The 25,827-nt window shown below is 40.1% G+C and overlaps 2 pseudogenes; one reads left to right on the top strand and one right to left on the bottom strand.

Annotated features, from left to right (window-relative positions):
- Window positions 1-1,690: 1,690 nt before the first annotated feature.
- On the bottom strand, window positions 1,691-1,787 carry LOC130036976 (uncharacterized; annotated as a pseudogene).
- A 6,582-nt stretch (window positions 1,788-8,369) lies between these two features.
- Window positions 8,370-8,480, top strand: LOC130037049 (uncharacterized; annotated as a pseudogene).
- The last annotated feature ends 17,347 nt before the right edge of the window (window positions 8,481-25,827 follow it).

Below are 25,827 nucleotides of genomic sequence, written 5' to 3'. Positions count from 1 at the left end.
GTGGTAGTTTGCTTTGACTAGATTGAAGAAAGTACTTTCAACTCCCATTTTCTTGAGAGTTTTTCACCATGAATGGGTGCTGGATCTCATCAAATGCTTTATCTACATCTATCGATATGATGATATGACTTTTATCTTTATTTTATTGAGATGGTGTATTATATTGATTGACTAGAGAATGTTAAGCCATCCTTGCATCCCCAAGATAAACCTACTTGGTCATAGTTTGTGATATTTTGTTGAGTTTCTGGATTCTCTTTGCTGGTATTTTCTTGAGAATCTGTGTATCTGTATTCATCAAGGAAATAGGTCTGTAATTTTCATTTTTTGTGGTGTCTCTGTCTGTTTTGAGTATTAGGGTGATCTTTGCCTCATAGAAGCTATTTGGGAGCATTTCTGTTTCTTCAATTTCCTGGAAAATCTTAAAAATGTTGTCAGCAGTTCCTCTTTAAAGGATTGAAATATTTCACTATTGAATCCATCTGGGCCAAGGATTCTGTTTGGGGGGATATTTTGACCATCATTTCAATTTCCTTGGTAGTGATAGGTTCAAGTATTCCAAATCTTCTTGATTCAGCCTTGGGAGGTAATTGGAATCCATTAATTTATCAATTTGTTAAAGATTCTCTCATTTCCTGCTGCAAAGATTCTCAAAATAATCTCTGATGATCCTATGGATTTCTGTAGTTTCTATTAGGATACCCCCCTTTGCATTTCTGATTCGATTTATTAGAATTCTTTCTGTTTCTTTGAGAGGCTTCTAGAGGTTTATTGATCTTGTTTATTTTCTCAAAGAAACAGCTTTTGCTTTTATTGGTCTTCTGGATTGTATTTTGGGTTTCTAGCTCATTGATTTCTACTATAAATTTTATTATTTCCTTGCTCCAGCCTAGTTTGCACTCCTTTTGTTGGTCATTTTCCAAAATCTTGAGCTCTAATTTATTCATGTAGGCCCTTTCTTTCTTCCTGATAAATTCTGGCAGAGGTATAATCTTTCCTCTTAACACTGCTTTTGCTGTGTCCCACAAGTTCTGGTAGCTCGCGTCCTCATTCTCATTTGTTTCTGGAACCTTTTTATTTCCTCTTTGATTTCTTCTCTAAGCCAACGGTTGTTCATTACTTCACTTAAGTAAAATATTTCCTTGCTGAGATTTATTCGGTTTGATCTATTGAGAAGTGACAAAGTAGTGTTGAAATCTCCACCTAGTACTGTTTTGCTATCAATGTTTTTCTATAAGTCTATTAGAAGTTGTTTTTAAGTATTTTGCTGGTCTGTCATTGAGCATCTACATTGAGGAGGGTGAGTTCTTTCTGATGTAAAGATCCCATGATCATGCAGAAATGACATTCACTGTCTCTTATAACCTTTAGCCTGAAGTCCATGTGGTCTGATACTAGTATGGCTACTCCAGCTTTGTGGAGGTGTTCTTTTCTTGAATACTTGTTTTCCAGCCTTTTACTTTTAGCCCATGGTTGCTTTGATTGCTCAGATATGTTTCTTGCAGGTATCAGAATGTTGGGTTCAGTGTTCTAATTCATCTTCCTATTCTGTGCCTCTGAATTGGCACATTTAGTCCATAGACATTGAGAGAGATTGTTGTTATGGGGATTTGTGCTATCTTTATGTAGAATTTTTGTACTTGTGGGAATTGCCTTAGCTTAAAGTAGCCATGTTAGTTCTTCTTGCAACAAAAATATGGAACTCTTTACAAGTTTGCATGTCATCTCTGTGCAAGGACCATGCTCATCATTGTATCATTTCAATTTTAGTATATGTGTAACCAAACCTAGTAGGAGTTATTTTTTCTGTTCTGATTAATTTGAGTGTTGTCCTTACTTACCCTATGGCAGACAGTGGTACCTAATCAAAGAAAGTATTTCAAAGCAGCTTGATAGATTTAGAACTTTAATGTCCCAGAAAGAAAAATATGGTTTTTACCATATTATCTTTTACCATAATCAAGGCATCAGTTTTACAAAATAATTCTTTTGGAAGATGTTATATGAGTCCTGTTTAATGCACTTCCCTGAAACCTTCATTAAGACCATTAAACTAGAGCCTTTTGCTGTTCTCACCTCAGTCCCGTGTACATCTCCAGGAAAAGGTGGATGGTGTTGTCTGCACTTTGACCACCTTGAATATAAGTAGGATTTTTCTCCTGAAGGAAGAGGTGAGGATCATATTGATGATTTCATTCCACATTATTATAAGTTCAACTTGAATGGAAGTTGACACTTATGAGGCTCCTGTAAAGGACAGAACAAAGGGTCTCAGTGAAGTTTAATGGCCAACACACATTAACAACACAGATGACTCAAAGCAGCCTGTGTGCATCTTTGTGTATAGTGAGTTTCATATCTAATGATAGTGATTCTCAGTCATGACACACAGGCAAAACAGACCTATAATTAAAAATCTAGTTATCTGAGCAGAGTGGGGTTTCTTAGGTGATTGAACAAGTGTGTAGTAATTTATTACTAAGCACATACATAGTTAGAATGATGTGTACTTTTTGATCTAAAATTAATTCCAAATATGTCTAAAATGACAGTCTCCTGACCCCACACCTGGCTTTCTTCACCAGGGTCCCTTGGAGGCGGTGTGTTGTGTTTCCCTCACCGCGCCGAGCAGAGCCCCGGCACCTGAAGACCTCTGCAACCAGCCATAGGTACGCTTTAGACCACTCTCCCCAAGCTTGAAGGAGCCTCATGCATGAACGAATCTGACAGAGGAACCCAGGTGTGCGCAACCGGGGGATGAGATCTCCAAGGCTGCTCAGATCAAGACTGGGCCCCCTCCAACCAGATCCCCCATCTCCTAGTAGCTAAGTGTTACAACCATGAACTGCCCCTGGAGCCATGTAATCCCATCAATGGCCAAGATACAGAGACTGGATTTTGTTGATAAGACAACAATTATTGTCCAGTTCTCACTCTGAGAGAACCTGGTAGGCATTTGCGAGTGTCTTGCCCTTGTGTTTACCAGTCATTTACACTTCTTTCAATACATTTTATATATGATCATGGTTTATGCTTATTTTTAATATTGAAGTTTAATAGCTAAATACTGATTTTTTCACAGCACTAATTTATTAAGAACATTCATACTTGGCCTATCATATTAATTGCCAGTATTTGTTAGTTTTGCTTGTTTTTTGATTACTTAAATTGGTTTTGGTCCTTTTCTTTCAGGTTGAAAAATTTTGACACAAATGAGTATATGTTTTTCTTTATCTTCTACAGTTTTAAACTGAGAACAACTGTTTGTTTTGTACAAATAAGATACCTGTGCATTTACTATTTCTTCTCATTTTATTTACATTTTCACACATCTCGATTCATCTACAACTTAACCTAGTAAGTGTTGTCATATTGAAAGAAACCACCAATTTTTTCAATCATAGCACTGTAGCACTGTCCTCCCGTGGTTCATCCATTTGCTCGAGCGGGAACCAGTAACATCTTACAACAAATTGTGAGACTTGTTGTCACTAGCTATGGCCTATCGAATACGTCATGGGTAGCTTGCCAGGCTCTTGCTATGTGGACGAGATATTCTGGGTAGCTTGCCGGGCAGAGGAATCGGAATCAGGGTTGGTCTCCTACAAGGCAAATGCCCAACCCGATGTGCTGTAAACGTTATCTAAAATATACTAGTAATAACAAATGTTGTTTCTTTAACAGTGCAATATAAACAATTATTTAGTAATTTTCTTGATTTGTTAATCAAATAGCTAAGCTCTTGAGCATCATGGGAGTATTTTTCTAACACAAGAGTCTGACGAAGGTGAAACTGTTATAACCGTCTTGTAGAATTCCATCTCCCTAGCCTGCTTCATTCTACCCCACTCTCTATCCAATCCGATCTTCTTCTGGGATTCTGACCTCCTGATTGGCTAGCCTCTACCTTTCACCTGCCTACTTTATGACATCATTCTCCCACCAAACGAACCACCAACTGGTAGAATCTTGGGGGTCCCATGTATTTGTTTGTAAACAAATTTGAATCTTCATGGCAAGTGACGAGTGACCAATGACCAATCACCAGTGAGCAGTCCTCTCTACTGAACACTTGTGGTCTTAAGCTGCTTCAGTGTTCAGACGTAATCTCCTACTGTCTCCTCTTCTCGTCTACCTTTCATCGGTATTTCCTCTTCTCTGACCATGTCAGGTAAGGAATAATACTTTTCAAAGTTTTTCATTAGATTTATCATCCCTAAACTTAGCAGTCAAGTAAAAACAGCACGTAGTAATGAAAGAAAATATTCAAGTAGAATTTTATAAGCCTCATTTTAGCGTGACTTTGACATTTGCTGTGTGATTTTAGACACTGGCTTACTTTCTCAAACATACAAAGTGTTTTTCCTCATTGATTACATTATATTTTACACATACTTAGGAGCTCAAATACACAAACAAACATACACACACACACGAACATATATATTTATATATATGTATATATATATATGAGGTTTGATTCTCTGTGTTTCTTTTTCCTTTTAATATTGAATTTTACATGATATTCACTGAAAACAAGTAAATCAGAGACAGTATTTTTACAGAAATAGAAAATATAGATGCTGTGAAAAACTGTTAATATATACTAGCATGTGTTCTCTGTAGTGGTCTCTCCACTTGTATTTATACTTCAGTATTGTGAATATAGTGATATTACAAAGTAATAATCATTGATCTTTGAGATTTCTATTTAAACCAGGTAATAAGAAAATATGGGGCATGGGGAAGGTGCGGAGTGCTGAGCATTAGGGAGGCAAGACCTCTAAGGTAAGCAAGTTTGGGATCACTTTCATCAAACATTGACCAATCGACACCAAGACAATATGAGGGAGAAAAAAATAGGAAAGAAAGAAAGAAGGATAGAAAGAAAGAAAGAAAGAAAGAAAGAAAGAAAGAAAGAAGGAAAGAAAGAAAGAATAGGGACTTCGATTATCAAGGAAGAGGAAAACGTTTGGACATAAAATTGAAGAGAACCAAAGACTTAACATCAAAAAAGAAAGAATATATATATGAAATATGCTGAGAATAATTCACTGAGAGCAAGTCAAAGAATTTTACTTCAATAAATGTCAGGACTAGAAATATACTATGCCTTCAATAGGGTACCAGTAGGAAAAGCTCTTTATCAGAAAGCCATCCTTCCTGGCTTTTTTCCTTATTATTTTTTAGAACACAGTACTTGGTACTTGACAATTTGGAGTATAAACACGCTTCAGAAATGATGCTCCCCATAAATAGCTAATAGTGCTTATCTAGGGCGGTGGAAGACACAGAATCTTCAATGTTTTTATTACATTCTGGTTTTTAAGTTCATGTATGCGCTGCCTGTTAAAATAAAAAAAAATGGTATATTCTAACTTGAATCAGGAGGTTTGATTCATTTGTGTGGTCAGTAGGTTCCAGGTTAAAGCTGCTTGTCATCTTTACAAATATTATTTCATGTGATTTTTTCTTCCTAACATGAGAGTACTTTGATAATAGTCAAGTTTTGTTTTTAGATCCTAAAAGGAAATAGAAAAATCAAGTCTCACATGACTAATTACACATTTTTGTCATATTTGTGAATTCTGAGTTTTCCTACATAAAGATATTTTATGGGATTTTGGTGCTCATTTATTAAACATTGAGAAGAAAGTTTTCCTGTTTGATAACGATAATTCTAATATAGGCGTTGAAAGTAAATTTGCATTATTTTGTGATCACTTTTTAAATGGTCTTTTCTGTTTCTTGTGTGATCAAGTGAAATCCTCTGCTATGTTTAACACATGTTGTTTGCTGGTTAATATTCAAAGGTACTGATGAGTATAATTTTTTGTAATTTCGAAGTTTCTTTCTGTGTTTTACTCATTTAAAACATTTCATCTCTATGAAATACAATCACGTTTATTCCTATTTTCTTTTTGTTATGTAGTTACTGATAAATCCTTTCTCTTTAATGGACTGGTAAAGTGTCACTCAAAAATCACCTTCTATTCCATTTTTTGGCTAGCAGTTTTTACTAAAATAAAATAGAGTCTTCATATTGTATATGTGGAACAATTTAGTAATAACCTTATTGTACTGTTTTATTTGATTTTGTTTGGGATGCCATCCACTGTTATTCAAGGCTTACTCTTGTGTCTGTTCTCCATAACATACTGTACTATGCTGCTTGCTACAGAGCCCAGATTTCATTAATATCTACATAATTCTTTTTCAGTTCTGTGATACATATTTTTCATGATGTTTTCTTTACACTTCCTCCTATGTAAATCACATTGAATAGAAAAATTATATTCGTGTATGCATTATTATTCTTAGAGTTATTAGTAACTACATTGTTGATAAACATCTTAAGACACAGAATTTAAATAAAGTTTTCCTTCCAAAAATATTTCTTGGGAAAAACTCAAGTAATGATTTTTGAAGTGGATCAAAAATCAGGGTAACCTTCAATGCATCAACAAGATTAAGTTGTATGTGAACCATAAGTAACAGGTACTCACCTGATCTTGGGGAAGTTCCCATAATATATCCAGCCCAAAGTAACCTGGCGCTGACACCAACTCCAACTCAGGATCAAAAAGGTAAGAATTTTGATCAGATGAAAAGTGGGCTTTCAAAACCTCTGGAGACCTACCAGATCCCAGTAGACCTAGATCATGCAAAGATCTGCAGGTAATGAACACCACTGACACCATCACTCTGAAGCAGGTGCAAGAAAATTCAAGTGGCACTAAGCGGACCTCCCATGCAAAAGGGAAGAACAAAAAGGAGGCTTCTGAACCTCTTGAGGGAGAACCCAAGGCCAAAATCCAGCCAAAAGTCTGAGAATGCTTGCTGAGGGGAGCAGGGATTGTTTGTAATGCTGCAGTCAGTGAGAGGTGTCCTGTGACCACAGCCAAAACTAACAGCAAATCTCACAAATCTGCCTCCAGCAGGATCAGCAAGACAAAGAGCCATGGGCAGCAGAAGATAAAAAACACCAGAGAAAACTCTAAGAAAGTTAATGAGTGTAAGCAGCTAGGGAACAAGGTCAAGGCAGAAGAAACTCCACCATTGGCAAGATGAAATGCAAGGAAACTCAACCTGAGTTTTGCCAAGAGGCAGTTAAATAACCCCGCCGCTACCTAGGCATACACATGCTGGATTCTGTCCAAATGTTTCATGCTCTGGGGAAGAGTGATCCAAAACTTGGAATATTTTCCTCCCAGGTGCTGAGTAGCGCAAAGAACCCCAAAGATGTCAAGCCATCCTCAGCTGTCAAGCCATGGCTAGGTGCTACACGGGATGGAAAAGGCCTTGAGAAAACTCAGGTCAAAGCACAGAAACCAAGTAGCAGTGCTGATAAACGCTCATCTCCATCCCAGTCTGAGCTGCCACCTCCTGGGAAGGTCAAATTGGTACCTTTGCCGTTTCTTACCATGGAGAATCCACAAGCTGAACCTGTTCCTCGGAGACGAAAATCTGAAGCCACACATCTTCCTGCTGCAGCTAACCCTGCCAAGCCTGGCTCTACCAATGCAGCTCAGCCAAATGCTGCCAATTTTTCCCCGTCAACCACTGCATTTTTGCCTGGTCCTTCCAATCCTGCTAAGTCCATTTCAACCAACCTATCTCGACCAGGTTTGCAGAACCCTAGTAGCCGGCCTATTCATCAGCCTGCAGCTTCTAGACCTGATCCCTACAAGACAGCAGCTGGCACTTCTCTACAGCGGGAGGCTCCTCCTGTCTGTGTGAACAAGCGCCAGTCTCCACCCAAACGTCAGAGTCACTTTCTCCTCCAAGACTTCCGTTTCCAACCTAAACCATGGAGAAAGCCCAATGTTCCCGAGCCAGTCATGTCAAAGCCCATCACCAAAGAGCAGAGACCAGAGCGTGAGGCTATGAAAAGGAAGGCTCAGCAGGAGCGTGAGAACGATGCCAAACACACCTCTTTGGGGGAAAGTGCAGTTCTTTATTGAGAGGGAAAAAGAGTTGGACATCTCTCTCTACTATGGCTACGTAATGTAAGAGCTGGAATGGTAGGTTCCACTTTAGGTACCAGATGGTTGCCCTAGGCAAACACTGAAATGCCATACACCATTTATTTATTCTAATTTTTTTTTTCAAATTAAAGAGATGCATCGAACTCGGGTCGGCCATGTTGGCTGTGTGCAAGGCAAATGCCCTACCGCTGTGCTATCACTCCAGAGATGCATCATAGTTAATTGATTGTTAATAAATGTTCTGAATTTTGAGATGCTGTCAACTGTGGTTGATTTTGGGAGTGGCTGGGTGTTGAAGGAGGAGCTGGGAAAGAATGGGAAGTTAGATAGAGGAAAAAGGGGGAATAGACAAGACTCTAAGAAATACAAACATGGTCCAGGGCAGGGGAGATACCATGATCATGTAGGTGGTTTTCCCAGGGTGAGGCCCATCCATTGCACTTGGGATGTGCTGACCCCTGCGATTTCCCCAAATGTGGGAAACTCGACTGCATAAAGCCCTTAAGAGGAGAAATTGCATGGGCCTGATGAAGAGTGGGGTAGGGTCAGAGGAAGAGTAAGCTGACAGGGCATTTGCTCTGCAAGCAAGAAGGACACAGTTCAATTCTTGCGATCTTTTATGGTCCCCAGAGACCCACCAGATGTGAAACTTGACCACAGAGCCAAGAGTAAGACTAGAGCACAGTCAAGTATGCCCATCACTGGTGTCCTCGAAAAAAATGGGAGAAATGGCACGGTTTGCAGTTTTCGGTTAAAATAATAAATTTGGAATAGGCTGAGGAAGGCAGATGAGTCTAAGATGATGAGAAGAAAAGTAAAAATTCTTCCATAGAGGCTGTGTTTACACCTCATGGCCTCCTTTGGAAAGGAAGCAAATTTGAGACACATCACTAAAAGGTTTGGGTGGTCTATCCATAAATGATGGTTGGGGAATGCGAACACATACACTGTGGAATAAACCTACCAGATGAGTGATCAAAGCCCTCAGAGTCATTCAAGGATGACTCTTAACAAGGAAAAAGCCAAGAGAACAGTTGACGCATGAAGCCTGAAGATCAGCTCCTGGTAGATGCTAAGATAAGACACCATGTCCTCGAGCCCTCTTTTCAGCACCCCTAGCTGCACAATTTCAATTATTCCCAACAATATTCAGAGTTGCTATCATGGTGACACTTTACTAGTGAGTTTCAACAATGCGGTCCATTGCCTATGTAAGTCTTTGGATTTGTAAACTCCCCAAGGTAGCCAAGCCAGCTTTCAGGAAATTTCTGGTGGCGGGAGCTCAAATTATATTAGCTTGAGGGGCTGGTCTTTGGTCTTCCATGGTCCCTGTTGCCTGTAGCTTTCTCTAAACATCGCTTTTAACTGCCGTTCACACAAGAACCAACTTTATAAATGACGTTGTGGTTCCATTGTGGTAGGTACCATACAAAGACATGCATCCTAGGTCACCACTCCCAAAGCAGTTAGTACGAATTGACCTTGAGCCTGAAAGGTTGTGGTAGAAAGAGATGGTCCTAGGAGAGTTAATGCGGTGATGGATGGTTGGAAAGGAAACCGGGAAGGGTAGCGAAGTGGAAATCTGGTGATCATCATGGGATAATTGGTGGATTTTTTTCAAATACGTTAAAATATTTTTGAAAATGAAATTCAAGACAAACATACGAAAATAAGATAGGTTCCAAAGTACAGTTTACATATAAGACCCAGAAAGCTGAAAGGGCTGGCATTCCTTCTGGAACTTTTAATCATACCGTTTACTAAATATGTTATTTTCACATCAATTACCTGTGGAGAGGAATAGTGAGAAACAGAATGCCACCAGAAAAGCAAACTGGATGACCACCTTCATTAAAAGCCAGGTGGAAGGTGTTCACATGGATCCCAAGTGCAAATATATGTTAACAGGAACATATATTTAACCAACTCTGCTTGGTACCAGTAATAACTTTGTTGAAAATGGGGAGAAATGAAAGCAGTTTCTGAATGACATGAGACTAACCAGTTAATAGATTTTCTCAGGAAAGGGTAGTTGACTGGCTGGGAACAGAAAAACGTGAAAAGTGTTTTGCTACCTTTAATGTATGGCTGGAGGGAATTGATACCAGAAATCACTTAAAACTAACAAGCTTCAACTCTCCTGAAGGAATGTTGTATTCTTAATCACTTAATCACTTAACTTCCCGTTAGTCTTCGATTTGCTTGAGCGGGTGCCAGTAACATCTCCATTTGTCCCTGGCGCGTGCTAGTGTAGCCCAATGGCATCTGTTCGCTCCGGGAACATGAAGGGCCTCAAACCGATCGTTAATGATCTTGACGAAGAAATCAGACCATCTGGAAGTTGGGCGGCCACGCGGTCTTTTGACATCCCGAGGAATCCAGTCGGTAACAGCTCTAGTCCAGCGGTCGTCTTTAAATCTCATTACGTGACCAGCCCATCTGATTTTCGACACCTCGGTAAATGAGACAGCGTCCCTGATTATTGATCGGTGATGGATGTCAGAACTCCGGATTCTTTCTCTCAATTGAGTGAAACGTGATATTCCAAGCATAACTCTTTCTATTCTTCCTTGGGAGACCTGAATACCATTCTCATCTTGTTTGCGTAGGGCCCAGGTCTCTGAGGCATATGTTAATGCAGGAAGAACAGTGGAATCAAAGAGATGTGCCCAGAGCCGGAGGTTCTTCATCCTCTTAGCTATTTCTTCGACGTTCTTGAAGGCATTCCAGGCCGCTCTCTTCCTCCTGCACAGCTCGGGTGCCAGGTCATTTGTCATGTTGACCTCTCGAACTAGGTGCACATAGCTGATGCTTTCGGAGATGGTCGTTTCGTTGAGAGCGAATGGGGCATCAGGAACAAGGCTGCTTCTCATAAACATTGACTTCATAAGATTCAGCTGCAGTCTTATCTTCCCACACTCACGGTCAAAGTCGGCCAGCATCTATCTTCGTTGTCTACGCACCAACATCTTATTATGATGAAAGAGAAATCGAGAAGTTCTACATGGAGCTAGAGAAGTTCTATAAAGAAGACCACACCTTCTACAAGATCATTGTGCGTGATTTTAATGCCAAGATAGGACCGAGAAGATCAGCTGAAGAACTTCACATCAGGATCCATGGCCTAGAATGGAACGAACAGGGTGAGAGACTGTCTGAGTTCATCATGTTGACCAAGACCATTCATGGTAACTCACAGTTCCAGAAGGCAGAATCTAAACGATGGACATGGGAGTCTCCCGGTGGAAGATTCCACAACGAAATAGACCACATCATATTCACTTGACGGTTTTGCCTGACAGATGTCACTGTTGTGCCAAAATTTCGAACGGGATCGGACCACCGTCTCCTTCGTGCAAAATTCTACTTCACAAAGCAGGGAGAAAGGGCTACAAAGTTCAAAAAGAGAACTCTCAGAATGACCACCAACTGTGAACTCTTTGGTACTATTGCGGCAACATGGGAAGATGCCATTGTTGACAACATTGACGAGGAATATGATCGACTGGTTCAGCACCTCCATGTATGGGCGAGGAATTCCAAGAGAGAGATAAGCACAAAAAATCGCCTTTCTTCAAAAACTCTTGAGCTAATTCGCCAGCATGGTTTGGCGCATGCCTCAGGCAACCGCAAGCTAACATCCGAGCTCGCAAAGCAGTGCAGAGATGCGATCAAGGAAGACCTGAAAGAGAGAAGAGCAGAAGTACTGGTAGATGTGGCAGAAGCCGGGAAAAGTATTCGTAACACCCGCCTGTCCTTCGCCAACTACAAGACCAAGATGACTGCCCTCTGACGTCCTAAATGGATCCATCACATACTCCAGAATGGCAATGGAGAAGATTATCCAATTTCTGTTACTATAAATTGTTTATTGAGATATTATAATTGTAATGTTTTCAAGCTAAGATTACATTGATGTGGACATTTATATCTATTTGTCTACTTTTCTAATTGTTTCCTTAATATCAATACTTAAAAGCTAACTTACTTATGACTGGATATGTAGCTCAGGACAAAAGAACTTGGCTTGCATGTATGAAATTTTGGTTTCTATTTTTAGCACTATAGAAGCAAAAGCAAAATCATTAACTGTGTTTGGAAATATGCTTCAGTGGTAAAATATTTGCCGCACATTTCTGAGGTTATGAGTTTGATCCTTGAATTTTCTTATACACACACGAAAGCTAACTTACAACAAAGTCTCACACTGGAGACCTAACTGGGCCCGCTCAAGAAAATCGATGAACAACGTGAGGACAGTGACAGTGACATTGACTTAATGAACATTAAACTGCTTTAAGCTATATATTGCCTAACTATTATACAGATTTATTTCTCAATAAAATAACTTTAAAAGGCCTATTTTCTAGCATCTTTGCTAGGGAAAGATAGCACCTGATATTTCAATACTCGTAATTTGGGGGACATTTTAATTTATCATTTTATTTTGTGCTCTTTGTCTACCAGTGAACTTGAAAATTGCTCTTGTGTGGTACTACATGGAAAATATTATGCTATGGGAAATGAGTCAGAAACAGAGGGACAGACATAGAAAGATTGCATTCATCTGGGTAATATAAAGTAACAAAATAAGACACTAACACACAAGTACAACTGTCATAAATACCAGGTTGTTCACTCCATGACTTAGAGGCCAGCTTTACTCTCTAGGGGTAAAGGCAGTGCAGATAGAGAATGGAGCACCCAATAAAGGGTGCTGGGAAGATCTGCCCAGGATGGGAGATGCCTGTTGAAATTAGTTTATGGACCGAACAGGATTGCCACCCAATGTCCCTTTTGTAGATCATAGCACCCAAAAGGAGAGATAGAACAAAAGGTAGTGCCCTACCAAAGAGGCAGGGTGGGATGGGGGATGGGGAGTAGGAGGGATACTTGGATTGGTGGGAGTGGAGATTGGCCACTGGTGGTGGGATGGGTACTCGATCACTGTATAACTGAAACCCAAGTGCAACAACTTGTAAGTCTAAACTATACCTCATGGTGTTTCATAATAAAACAAAACAAAACAAATTTCAAAAAAAAAGAAAATTGCTCTTGTGTTTACTAGTCATTTACACTTCTTTCAATAGACATTATATGATCATGGTTTATGCTTATTTTTTCTATCAAGTTTAATAGCGAAATATTGATTTATTTCACAACACTAATTTTTTAAAACCATTCATCTTTGGCCTATCATAATAATTGCCAGTATTTGTTGGTGTTGCTGGTTTTTTGATCACTTAATTTGCTTTTTGTCCTTTTCTTTCAGATTGTAAAATTTTGGACAAGTGAGCATATGTTTTCCTTTATCTTCTACAGTTTTAAACTGAGAACAATTGTTAGTCTTGTACAATTAAAATACCTTTGCATTTACTATTTCTTCTCATTTGATTTACTTTAACACATCTAGATTCATCTACAATTTATCCTAGTATGTCTTGTAATATTGAAAGAAACCACCATTTTTTTCAATCATAGCACTGTAGCACTGTCCTCCCGCGGTTAATCTATTTGCTGTAGCGGGAACCTGTAACATCTTACACCAAATTGTGAGACTTGTTGTCACTGATTTTGGCCTATAGAATAGGTCATGGGGAGCTTGCCAGGCTTTTGCTATGTGGACGAGATACTTTGGGTAATTTGCCGGGCAGAGGAATCGGAATCAGGGTTGGCCTCCTGCAAGGCAAATGCCCTACCCGCTGTGCTGTGAACGTTATCTAAAATATACTAGTAATACCAAATGTTGTTTCTTTAACAGTGCAATATAAAAGATTATTTAGTAATTTTCTTGATTTGTTAATGAAATAGCTAAGCTCTTGAGTAACATGGGAGTATTTTTCTAACACAGGAGTCTGAGGAAAGTGAAACTGTTATAACTGTCTTGTAGGATTCCATCTCCCTAGCCTGCTTCATTCTACCCCGCTCTCTATCCAATCCGGTCTTCTTCTTGGGATTCTGACCTCCTGATTGGCTAGCCTCTACCTTTCAACTGCCTACTTTATGACATCATTCTCCCACCAAACCAACCACCAACTGATAGAATCTTGGCAGTCCCATGTAGTAGTTTGTAAACAAATTTGAATCAGCATGGCAAGTGACGAGTGACCAATGACCAATCACCAGTGAGCAGTCGTTTGTACTGAACACTTGTGGTCTTAAGCCGCTACAGTGTTCAGACGTACTCTCGTACCGTCTCCTCTTCTCGTCTACCTTTCATCGGTATTTCCTCTTCTCTGTCCATGTCAGGTAAGGAATAATACTTTTCAAAGCTTTTCATTATATTTATCATCCCTTAACTTAGCAGTCAAGGAAAAACAGCACATAGTAATGAAAGAATATATTCAAGTAGAATTTTATAAGCCTCATTTTAGCTTGACTTTGACATTTGCTGTGTGATTTTAGACATTGGCTTACTTTCTCTCACATACAAAGTGTTTTTCCTCATTGATTACATTATATTTTAGACATACTTAGGAGCTCAAATACACACACATACATAAATACATATATATATGTATATATATGAGTGTTGATTGTCTGTGTTTCTTTTTCCTTTTAATAGTGAATTTTTCGTGATATCCATTGAAAACAAGTAAATCAGATACCGTATTTTTACAGAAACAAAATATAAATGCTGTGGAAAACTGTTAATATATACTAGTATGTGTTCTCTGTAATGGTCTCTCCACTTGTATTCATACTTCAGTATTTTAAATATAGTGATATTACAAAGTAATAATCATTGATCTTTGAGATTTGATTTTAGCCAGGTAATAAGAAAATATGGGGCATGAGTAAGGTGTGGAGTGCTGAGGGTAGGGAGGCAAGCCCTCAAAGGTAAGAAAGTTTGGGAACACTTTCATCAAACAATGACCAATCGAAAGCTAAACGTGATGAGGGAGAAATAAATATGAAAGAAAGAACGAAAGAAAGAAAGTAAGAAAGAAGGAAAGCAAGCAAGCAAGCAAGCATAGGGACGTTGATTATCAAGGAAGGGGAAAACGTTTGTTCAGAATGTTGAAGAGAACCACAGATTTAAAATCAAAAAAGAAAGGTACCAGTAGGTAAAGCAGATTATCAGAAAGCCATCCTTGCTGGCATTTTTCCTTATTATCTCTTAGAACACAGTACTTGGTTCTTGACAATTTGAGTATAAAGACGCGTCAGAAATGATGCTTCCCATAAATAGCTAATAGTGCTGATCTAGGGCGGTGAAAGACACATAATCTTCAATGTTTTTATTACGTTATGGTTTTAAGTACATGTACACGCTGCCTGTTAAAATTAAAAATTGGTATATTCTAACTTGAATAAGGAGATTTGATTCATTTGTGTGGTAAGTAGGTTCCAGGTTAAAGCGGCTTCTCATCTTTACAAATATTATTTCATGTGATTTTTTCTTCCTAACATGAAAGTATTTTGATAATAGTGAACTTCTGTTTTAAATCCTAAGAGGAAAAAGAAAAATCAATTCTCACAGATCTAATTACACATTTTTGTCATATTTGTGAATTAAGATTTTTCCTACATTAAAGATATTTTATTGGATTTTGGTGCTCATTTATTAAACATTGAGAAGAACGTTTTCCTGGTTGATAAAGCTAATTCTAATCTAGGGGTTGAAAGTAAATTTGCAATATTTTGTGATCACTTTTTAAATGGTCTTTTCTGTGTCTTCTGTGATCAAGTGAAATCCTATGCTGTGTTAAACACGTGTTGTTTGCTGGTTAATATTCAAAGGAACTGATGAGAATAATTTTTTGTACTTTCGAAATTTCTTTATGTATTTTACTTATTTAAAACATTTCTTGTCTATGAAATACAATCACGCATAATCCTATTTTCTTTTTGTTATGTAGTTACTGATAAATCCTTTCTCTTTAATGGACTGATAAAGTGTGCACTCAAAAATCACCTTCTATTCCATTTTTTGGCTAGAAGTTTTTTGTAAAATAGAATACTGCCTACATATTGTATATGTGGAAAAATTTATTAATAACCTTATTGCACTGTTTTATTTGGTTTTGTTTGGGATAACAGCCACTGTTTTTCAAGGCCTACTCTTTGGTCTGCTCTCCATAACATACTGTACTATGCTACTTGCCACGGAGTCCAGATTTCATTAATATCTATATTCTTTTTCTGTTATGTGATACATATTTTTCATGATGTTTTCTTTACCCTTCCTCCTATGTAAATCACATGAAATAGAAAAATTATATTCATGTATGCATTATTTTTCTTAGAATTATTAATAACTACATTTTAGACAGTTTAAGACACAGAGTTTAAATAAAGTTCTGCTTCAAAAACATTTCTTTGAAAAAACTCAAGTTGTCATTTTTGAAGTGTATCAAAAATGAGGGTAAACTTCAATGCATCCACAAGAGTAAGTCGTATGTGAACAGTAAGTAACAGGTACTCATGGCACAAGTCAAATGGAAACCTGATGATTACAATGGTAATAGTTGTAAAGACCCCAAATGTCTAAATTAATGTAAGGTATCTTCCTTCTGGTTTCTGGACTTGTAGTGATCATGCAGGGTCCTGGCCAAAAGTCCACATGCTTTAGGATGTGTAACCTGGAAATTCAAAAGGCACTGAGAGAGATAGTACTGGAGGGCATAAGGCACTTGTCTTGTACACAGCCAATCCAGTTGAATCTCTGTCACGGCATACACTCTCCCGAATGTTCTAAGGGGTCACTCCAGAGTGCAGAGCCAGGAAGAACCCAAGATCACTGTCAGTTGTTGGTCCAAACTCTACACCACCCTACGCCCCACCCAACAAAATTTATTGGAATATAGGAAATCTCTTTGCCATCTCTGGGCCTCAGGATTCTTCTTGTCCACAGAATGTTTTCCTTTCTCTTAGACTTCTTAATTTGAAAAAGTTTCCATTCTAGGAAACAGCATAGTACTCAGTAGGAGGCAATCTACAGGAATTTCTAGGGTAAGGAGAACTGTCTGTAAGCAAGAAATCCAGGTACAGACATGATCACCTGGCTCTTCTACAGTTCTGTGTTCACTTTGGGAGCACGATACGAAATGCACAAAGTGCCAAAAAGTTCCAGGCTTTGAATCACCCCAAATTGTTGGAATTTTGGAAACTCAGTTGACTGTTGGTACTAGAAGCATCTCGATGGCTTAAATTTTAAGTTCATATTGTTCCTCTCAGTGTTGAAGGAGATTATTAGTCTCACAGATTTTTTTCATCACCCTCTTGTTCCTTACAGAAAATTTTCAAAATCCATCTGTATTGGGAACTGCACATACTCTGCAGCTTTCCCTTCCCGTGGTGAACAATGCAGCTTCCCTAACAGGAAGTGTCTGCAACTACTCCAGAGTATCTGCTCCAGCTGGTAGTTCTGCTTGGCTCCTGCCCTCAGCCTCTGGCACCTCTTTCCAACCACTGATGGGTAGTGCCTATCTTTACCAACATTTCAGCACAACAATGCTGTCTGGAGTGTTTCACCAGAGTCATATATCCACCTCAGCTGCTTCCTACCTGAGTGTTTTGGAATGGGATATTGCAGGAAGTGCTGAAGAGAAATCTTCCATGGGAGACTTTTCTGTGACTATTCTTGACCAAGACACCCCTGTCTCTTCCATATCTATGGCAGCTCGCTATGAGAAAATCCTAGATACCAACAACACGGTGTCTGTGTACCCATCACTTTCTGCCAGTCTTGTGGAAAGAACACCATTTCTGGTTCCACATCAGAGTCAAAGCCTGTCACTTCCCTACCAGGAAGGAAGCCAGGTGTATTACTATCATCCAGGCAATCTGGGAACTCTCCTTTCCGGTCTGCTGTTCTATGACTCCATTTCATACACAGGGCTAAATGGCTCTGCCCCCAATCTTACAGCAACTCATCGCGAGAGATGGTTATGGGTCTCAAGGAGGTTCAGTCCGCAAATAACCAAATACCAGACTCCTACTCTGGAATGACTTCTCTCTGTCTGCTCAACCTATCACAGAATTGAGTTATCAAGGTGAGGAAAACGGAGAGAAGAGAAAGAAAATTCAAAAATTGGGGTCAAATAAGAGGAAAACTGATCATAGAGAGGTGGTATTCATATACACTGAGATTTTTAAATTAAAAAAAATCTCAGTTCATGTTTACTCCCCTCACTCATTTTACAGCATGTTATTTTCACACTCAATATAAGAGCTCCTAATGGAGATTGGAAGTTATGATAGTATAATGGACATCTAAGTTTCTTATAATGAAATGTCAGGAGCAGAGAAAAGAATGCCACATTTTTTCCCTTGTTATTTCATTTTTTTAATTTTTATTAGTTAAACGTCATGAGGGACAGTTGTAGACTTACAAATTATTGTGATTCGATTTCATTTATACAATCATGGAGTACCTATCCCTCCACCAGTGCCCATTCTCCAGCACCACGGTCCCAGTATTCCTCCTACCACCCATACCCCCCATCCCACTCAGCCTCTGTGGCAGGAAATGCTACATTTTTCACTGTTCTATGTCAGCAGGCCTCAAGAATTACCACACTAAAAGTAAAATACATTTCTTAAACTAGTGTTTTGTTATTTTCTTAAGAAGTTTCAGAACTCTAATTGTAATGGTACCACTTTAACTTTCCCTTCCATAAATGAACAGCAAGGTTCTGAATACACTTGTGGTTCAGAGATTCTGACTCAAATCATGAAACCTAGAATCTGTACCTCAGCACAAATATCACGCTGAATTAGTGCTTCATTCATACTCTTATTCTATGATATTAACGGCCTTTTATTTGTTCATGAAAGTGAATAAATTGACAGTACAATACATTACAAAGCTAAGCTCTATATGGCACTTATTAGTTTGTAAAAGTAAAGTAAAGGCCCTCCCGTTGATCATCAATTTGCTCGAGCGGGCCCAGTAACGTCTCCATTGGAGACTTTGTTTTTACTGTGTCTGGCATATCGAATACTCTCGGCAGCTTGCTGGGCTCTCCGAGAGGCGCAGAGGAATCAAACTCGGGTTGGCCATGTTGGCCGCGTGCAAGGCAAATGCCCTACCTGCTGTGCTATCGCTCCAGCTGTATTAGTTTGAAAATCTATAATTACTTAAAAAAAAAAAACTTTTGTTTGGAGGACGTTGAATCTGTGTCATAGACCGAAGTGCTCAGGGATTACTCCTGGATCTGTGCTGGGGATCACTGCTGAAGATGCTTAGGAGATCATAGGTGATGCGAAAGATCAAAGTGAGGTCAGGTGTGCGCAGGGCCATTGCCTTAACAAATGTACTATCACTCTTCCCAAGTCTCTTATTTTTCAAGTTAGTTTACACAGAAATTCTTAAAATACAAAGAAAACCAAAAAACAAGAGCACTACATGACAAACAGTAAGAACTACAACATTTACCTCCAATCTTCAAGCACAGGACTTGTCCATTATCCGTAGAATACCCAGTAACAATCCACTGCCTATTGCTGGTAGGTGCACAGTTGTTGCACCACTAGTTTTGTGGACCGAATATCTCATTTCGCAGACACTGATTTCTTCCTTGGTTCCTTTTTAGTGATGAATTTCCTGGGGATAGAGACTTCCCTGTTATCACAACTTTCAGGTAAGACATTTGGTCTGACACAAATTTCCGAATTGCCCCCATGTTGCAGTAGCAGGATTCAAAGACCTGTGAGTAATCCACCACCAGAGTTTCGGGAAGTTCCCATAATATCTCCAGCCAAAGTAACCTGGCGCTGACCCCAACTCCAACTCAGGAACAAAAAGTTACGAATTTTGATCAGATGAAAACTGGGCTTTCAAAACCTCTCGAGACCTACCAGATCCCCGTAGACCTAGAACAATGCACAGATCTGCAGATAATGAACACCACTGACACCATCACTCTGAAGCAGGTGCAAGAAAATTCAAGTGGCACCAAGGGGGCCTCCGATGCAGAAAGGAAGAACAAAAAGGAGGCTTCTGAAACTCTTGAGGGAGAAGCCAAGGCCAAAATCTAGCCAAAAGTCCTAGAATGCTTGCTAGGGGGAGGGGGGATTGTTCGTAATGCTGCAGTCAGTGATAGGTGTCCTGTGACCACGGCCAAAACTAACAGCAAACCTCACAAAGCTGCCTCCAGCAGGATCAGCAAGAAAAAGAGGCATGAGCAGCAGAAGACAAAAAACACCCGAGTAAACTCTAAGAAAGCTAATGAGTGTAAGCAGCCAGGGAACAAGGTCAAGGCAGAAGAAATTCCACCATTGGCAAGATGAAATGCAAGAAAAGTCAACCTGAGTTTTTCCAAGAGGCCGTTAAAAAGCCCCGCCGCTACCTAGGCATACACATGCTGGATTCGGTCCAAGTGTTTCATGCTCTGGGGAAGAAGAGTGATCCAAAACCTGGAATCTCTTCCTCCCAGGGCCTGAGTAGCTCAAAGAAGCCTAAAGATGTCAAGCCATCCTCAGCTGTCAAGTCATAGCTAGGTGCTACAGGGGATGGAAAAGGCCTTGAGAAAACTCAGGTCAAAGCACAGAAACCAAGTAGCCGTGCTGAAAAATGCTCATCTCCATCCAAGTCTGAGCTGCCACCTCCTGGGAGGTCAAATTGGTACCTTTGCCGTTTCTTACCATGAAGAGTCCCCAAGCTAGACCTGTTCCTCAGAGACGACAATCTGTGGACTCACATCGTCCTGCTGCAGCTTACCCTGCCAAGCCCGAATCTATCAATGCAGCTCAGCCAACTACTGCCAATTCTTCCCGGTCAAACACTCCATTTTTGTCGATTCTCCCAAACTTGCTCAGTCCATTTCAACCACCCATTTCGACCAGGTTTGCAGAACCCTACTATCCGGCCTATTCGTCACCTCACAGCTTCTAGACCTGATCCCTACAATAGCAGCTGGCATTTCCCTCCAGCTGGAACCTCCTCCTGTCTTTGTGGACAAGCGGCAGTTGCCAACCAAATGTCAGAGTCAGTTTCTCCTCCAAGACTTCCGTTTCCAACCGATTCCATGGAGAAAGCCCAATGTTCCCGAGCCAGTCATGTCAAAGCCCATCACCAAAGAGCAGAGACCAGAGCGTGAGACTATGAAAAGGAAGGCTCAGAAGGAGTGTGAGAACGCTGCCAAACACACATCTTTGGGTGAAAGTTCAGAACTTTATTGAGAGGGAAAAAGAGATGGACATCTCTTTCTACTATGGCTACGTAATGGGAGTAGCTGGAACGGTAGGTTCCACTTGAGGTACCAGATGGTTTTCCTAGGCAAACACTGACATGCCATACTCATTTTATTTATTCTAATATATTTTTTCAAATTAAAGAGATGCATCATAGTTAATTGGTTGTTAATAAAAGTTATGAATTTTTAGATGCTGTCAACTGTGGTTGTTTTTGGGAGTGGCTGGGGGTTGAAGGATGGGATGGGAAAGAATGGGAAGTTAGAGATAGGAAAAAGGGTGAATAGACAAGACTCTACGAAATACAAACTTGGTCCAGGGTTATAAAGCCCATCAGATGAGAAATTGCATGGGTATGATGAAGAGTGGGGTAGGGTCAGAGGAACATTATAGCCTACAGGGCATTTGCTCTGCAAACAAGAAGGACTCAGTTCATTTCTTGCAGTCTTTTATGGTCCCCAGAGACCCACCAGATCTGAAACTTGAGCACAGATCCAGAGATAAGATCATAGCACAATCAAGTATTCCCCATACCTGGTGTCCTCCACAAAAAAATTGGGAGAAATGGCACGATCTGCAGTGTTTGGTTAAAAGAATAAATTTGGAATAGGCTGAGGAAGGCAGATGAGTCTAAGATGACCAGAAGAAAAGTAAAAATTCTTCCATGGAGGCTGTGTTTACGCCTCCTGGCCACTTTTGGAAAATAACCAAATTTGAGACACATCACTAAAAGGTTTTGGTGGTCTATCCATAAATGATGGCTGGGGGATTCGAACTCATACACTGGGGAATAAACCTACCTGATGAGTGATCAATGCCCTCAGAGTCATTCAAGGATGACTCTTAACAGGGACAAAACCAAGAGAACAATTGAAGCATGAAGCCTGAAGATCAGCTCCTGGAGATGCAAAGATAAGTACCAATGTCCTCGGGGCCTCTGTTCAGCACCCCTAGCTGCACCATTTCACTTATTCCCAGCAATATTCAGAGTTGCTGTTACGGTGACACTTCACTAGCGTGTTTTCACAATGCGGTCCATTGCCTCTGTTAGTCTTTGGATTTGTAAACTCCCCAAGGTAGCCAAGCCAGTTATCAGGAAATTTCTGGTGCGGGAGCTCAAATTATATTAGCTTGAGGGACTGGTCCTTGGTCTTCCATCGTGCCTGGTTCCTGTAACCTGCTCTAAACATCGCTGTTAACTGCAGCTCACACAAGAACCAACGTTATAAATGGCTTTGGGGCTGCGTTGCCAGAGGTACTGGACTAAGACATGCGCACTAGGTCACCACTTCCAAAGCAGTAGGTACCGGTTCTCCTTCAGCCGGGAAGGTGTTGGTGGAAAGAGATGGCCCTAGGAGTCTCAATCGGGTGATGGATGAATGGAAAGGAAACCGGGACGGGTAGAGAACTGGACAGCTGGTGATCATCATGGGATAGTTGGTGGATGTTTTTCAAATACGTTAAATATTATTTGTAAATAATATTCAAAACAAAAATACGAAAATAAGATAGGTTCCAAAGAACAGGTTACATATAAGACCGAGAGAGCTGAAAGGGCTCACATTCATTCTGGAGCTTTCAAACATACCATTTACTAAATATGTTACTTTCACATCACTTAGCTGTGGAGAGGAATAGTGAGAAACAGAATGCCACCAGAAAAGCAAACTGGATGACCACCTTCAAAAAAAGCCAGGTGGAAGGTGTTCACATGGATCCCAAGTGCAAATATATGTTAACAGGAACATATTTTTAACTAACTCTGTTTGGTACCAGTAAATACTTTGTTGAAAATGGGGGGAAATTAACGCAGTTTCTGACTGACCTGAGAAGAACCAGTTATTAGATATTCCCAGGAAAGGGTAGTTGACTGGCTGGGTACAAAAAAACGTGAAAAGTGTTTTGCTACCTTTAATGTATGGCTAGAGGAAAATGATCCCAGTCAACTCTCAAAACTAACAAGCTTCAACTCCCTTGAAAGAAAGTTGTATTAACTGAGGAAAAATTGCTGGGAGAAAAGTCTGAAATGATGAGAAAAGAGACAATAAGGGTAAAAGGAAGGGCTTGAAATTTGGCGAAAACAAAGCTTGAAACAAGAAGATCTAGTGGGAACATGATCCACTGGGAATGGGATCTGAGGAGGAAAATAGCAATATCAGGGATGTGAACAAGGAAAACCAAGTTAATGAAGACTTAGTTAGCTGACTACTCTATGGGCAACATGGTTCCAAGAATACCAGAATTTACCAAGGAATTTACTTTAATTTTCTTTTTTTATATGGAAAATTACAACATGTATTTTTGCCTTCTTAAAACACAATTTGGAGTGTTCATTTCTTTCTCAATATTCTGTTCATTTGTGTAAGCATCTTAAACAACTGTTGGATAACAGAATTATATGATCAGACTTATTTTTTACTTTAATGTTTAGTTGAGATTACTGAAAACTCGGTCTAAATTGAAGTTTGTCTTGATTGGTACAAGTAGAGAAGGGAGGACTAGGGATGGAATTAGAGATTATAGGGTACCACATTTAGTTCCTAATAAAACAAGTAAAGCACAGTGTCCCAAAGAGACTATTGAAAAAGATATTCATCTCTATTTAACCTGTATATTCAGTATTTTCTATATTAAATTAAAAATGAAAGAATGTTCCTATATTTGGTCTTTTAAAGACATTCCAGGTTGGTTAAGGAAAGAAACACTGCCTATGAAATCATAACAACGTAACTATAAAAATCTGATTACTACTTAAATTTCCAAGAATGTCAGTGCTAAGAATTATTTGTCTTGATTTCCTTAGTGTACATGATCACTTAATCACTTAACTTCTCGTTAGTCGTCAATTTGCTCGAGCAGGTGCCAGTAATGTCTCCATTTGTCCCTGTCACGGGCTAGTGTAGCGCAATGGCATCTGTTCGCTCCGGGAACATGAAGGGCCTCAAATCGATCATACGTGATCTTGACGAAGAAGTCTGACCATCTAGTAGGTGGGTGGCCATGCGGTCTTTTGACATTCCGTGGCGTCCAGTGGGTAACAGCTCTAATCCAGCGGTCGTCTTTAAATCTCATTCCGTGACCAGCCCATCTGATTTTCGAAACCTTGGCAAAAGAGACAGCGTCCTTGATTCATGATCGTCGACAGATGTCATAACTCCAGATTCTTTCTCTCATTTGAGTGAAACGTGATATTCCAAGCATAGCTCTTTCTATTCTTCTTTGGAAACCTGAATAGAGTTCTCATCCTGTTTGCGTAAGGCCCAGGTTTCTGAGGCATATTTTAATGCAGGAAGTACAGTGGAATCAAAGAGATATGCCTAGAGCCGGAGGTTCGTCGTCCTCTTAGCTATTTCTTCGACATTCTTGAAGGTATTCCAAGCTACTCTCTTCCTCCTGCACAGCTCGTATGCCAGGTCATTTGTCATGTTGACCTCTCGACCTAGGTACACATAGCTGTTGCATTCGGAGATGGTTGTTCCATTGAGAGTGAATGGGGCGTCAGGAACGAGGCTGTTTCTCATAAACATTGTCTTGGTAAGTTTCAGCTGTAGTCCTACATTTCCACACACACGGTCAACGTCGGCCAGCATATGTGCCGCTTGGCTGATGTTTGGTGTTATTAAAACAATGTCATCAGCAAAGCGGAGGTGGTGTAGTTGCCGACCATCTATCTTCACTCCCATTCCTTCCCATTCCAGTCATCGCATGATGTTCTCGAGGGTGGCACTGAAGATTTTCGGTGAAATGGTAACACCCTGCCGCACCCCTCTCTTGACGTCAACGATCACTTCTTTGTAGAATGATGACATCCTGGTAGTGAAGCTGCAATACAGCTCACAGAGGATCCTGATGTATTGGGCTTGAATGCCCTGATTGGCTAGGGCTTCAATGACCGCTTCCGTCTCAACAGTATCCAAGGCCTTTTTAAATCAATGAATGTTAAACCGAGCGGCATCTTGAACTCCCGAGAAACATCAATGAGTTTGGTTATCGTGTGGATATGGTCGATGGTGCTGAATCCTTTGCGGAACATGGCTTGCTCGCATGGTTGTCCTTCATCTAGTGTTCTGCCAATCCTATTTAGGATGACTCGAGTGAACAACTTGTAGATGACAGACAATAGGCAGATCGGGCGATAGTTGCCAATGTCATGGATGTCTCCCTTCGTGAACAGTAGTACGGTCCTGCTGGTTTTCCATTGGGACGGAACCTTGTATTCAGGCAGGTAGCGAGTGAAGAGCCAAGCCAGTGTATTGATGAGTACTGACTGCAGGTTCTTCAGGTGTTCAGGTCTGACCTTGTCTGGCCCAGGTGCTGTTTGTTCCTTTACCAACGAAATGGCGTGTCGGATTTCGGAAGGGAGAACTTTGGGAATGACATGTCCATCCTGTGGAATTTGGTATGTCGGCAAGTGGACATGGCTGTCGAAGAGATTTGAGTAGAAGTCATGGTAATTTTCTCCATTGCCGTTCTGGAGGATGTGATGGATCCATCAGGACGTCGGAGGGCAGTCATCTTGGTCTTGTAGTTGGCGAAGGACAGGCGGCGTTACGAATACTTTTCCTGGCTTTTGCCGCATCTACCAGTACTTCTGCTCTTCTCTCTTTGAGGTCTTCCTTGATCGCATCTCTGCACTGCTTTGCGAGCTCGGATGTTAGCTTGCGGTTGCCTGAGGCATGCGCCAAACCACACTGGCGAA

Source organism: Sorex fumeus, unplaced genomic scaffold, assembly GCF_029834395.1.
Source record: "Sorex fumeus unplaced genomic scaffold, SorFum_2.1 ptg000070l, whole genome shotgun sequence".
Lineage (NCBI taxonomy): Eukaryota > Metazoa > Chordata > Mammalia > Eulipotyphla > Soricidae > Sorex > Sorex fumeus.
This window is presented reverse-complemented; position numbering and strand designations above follow the sequence as displayed.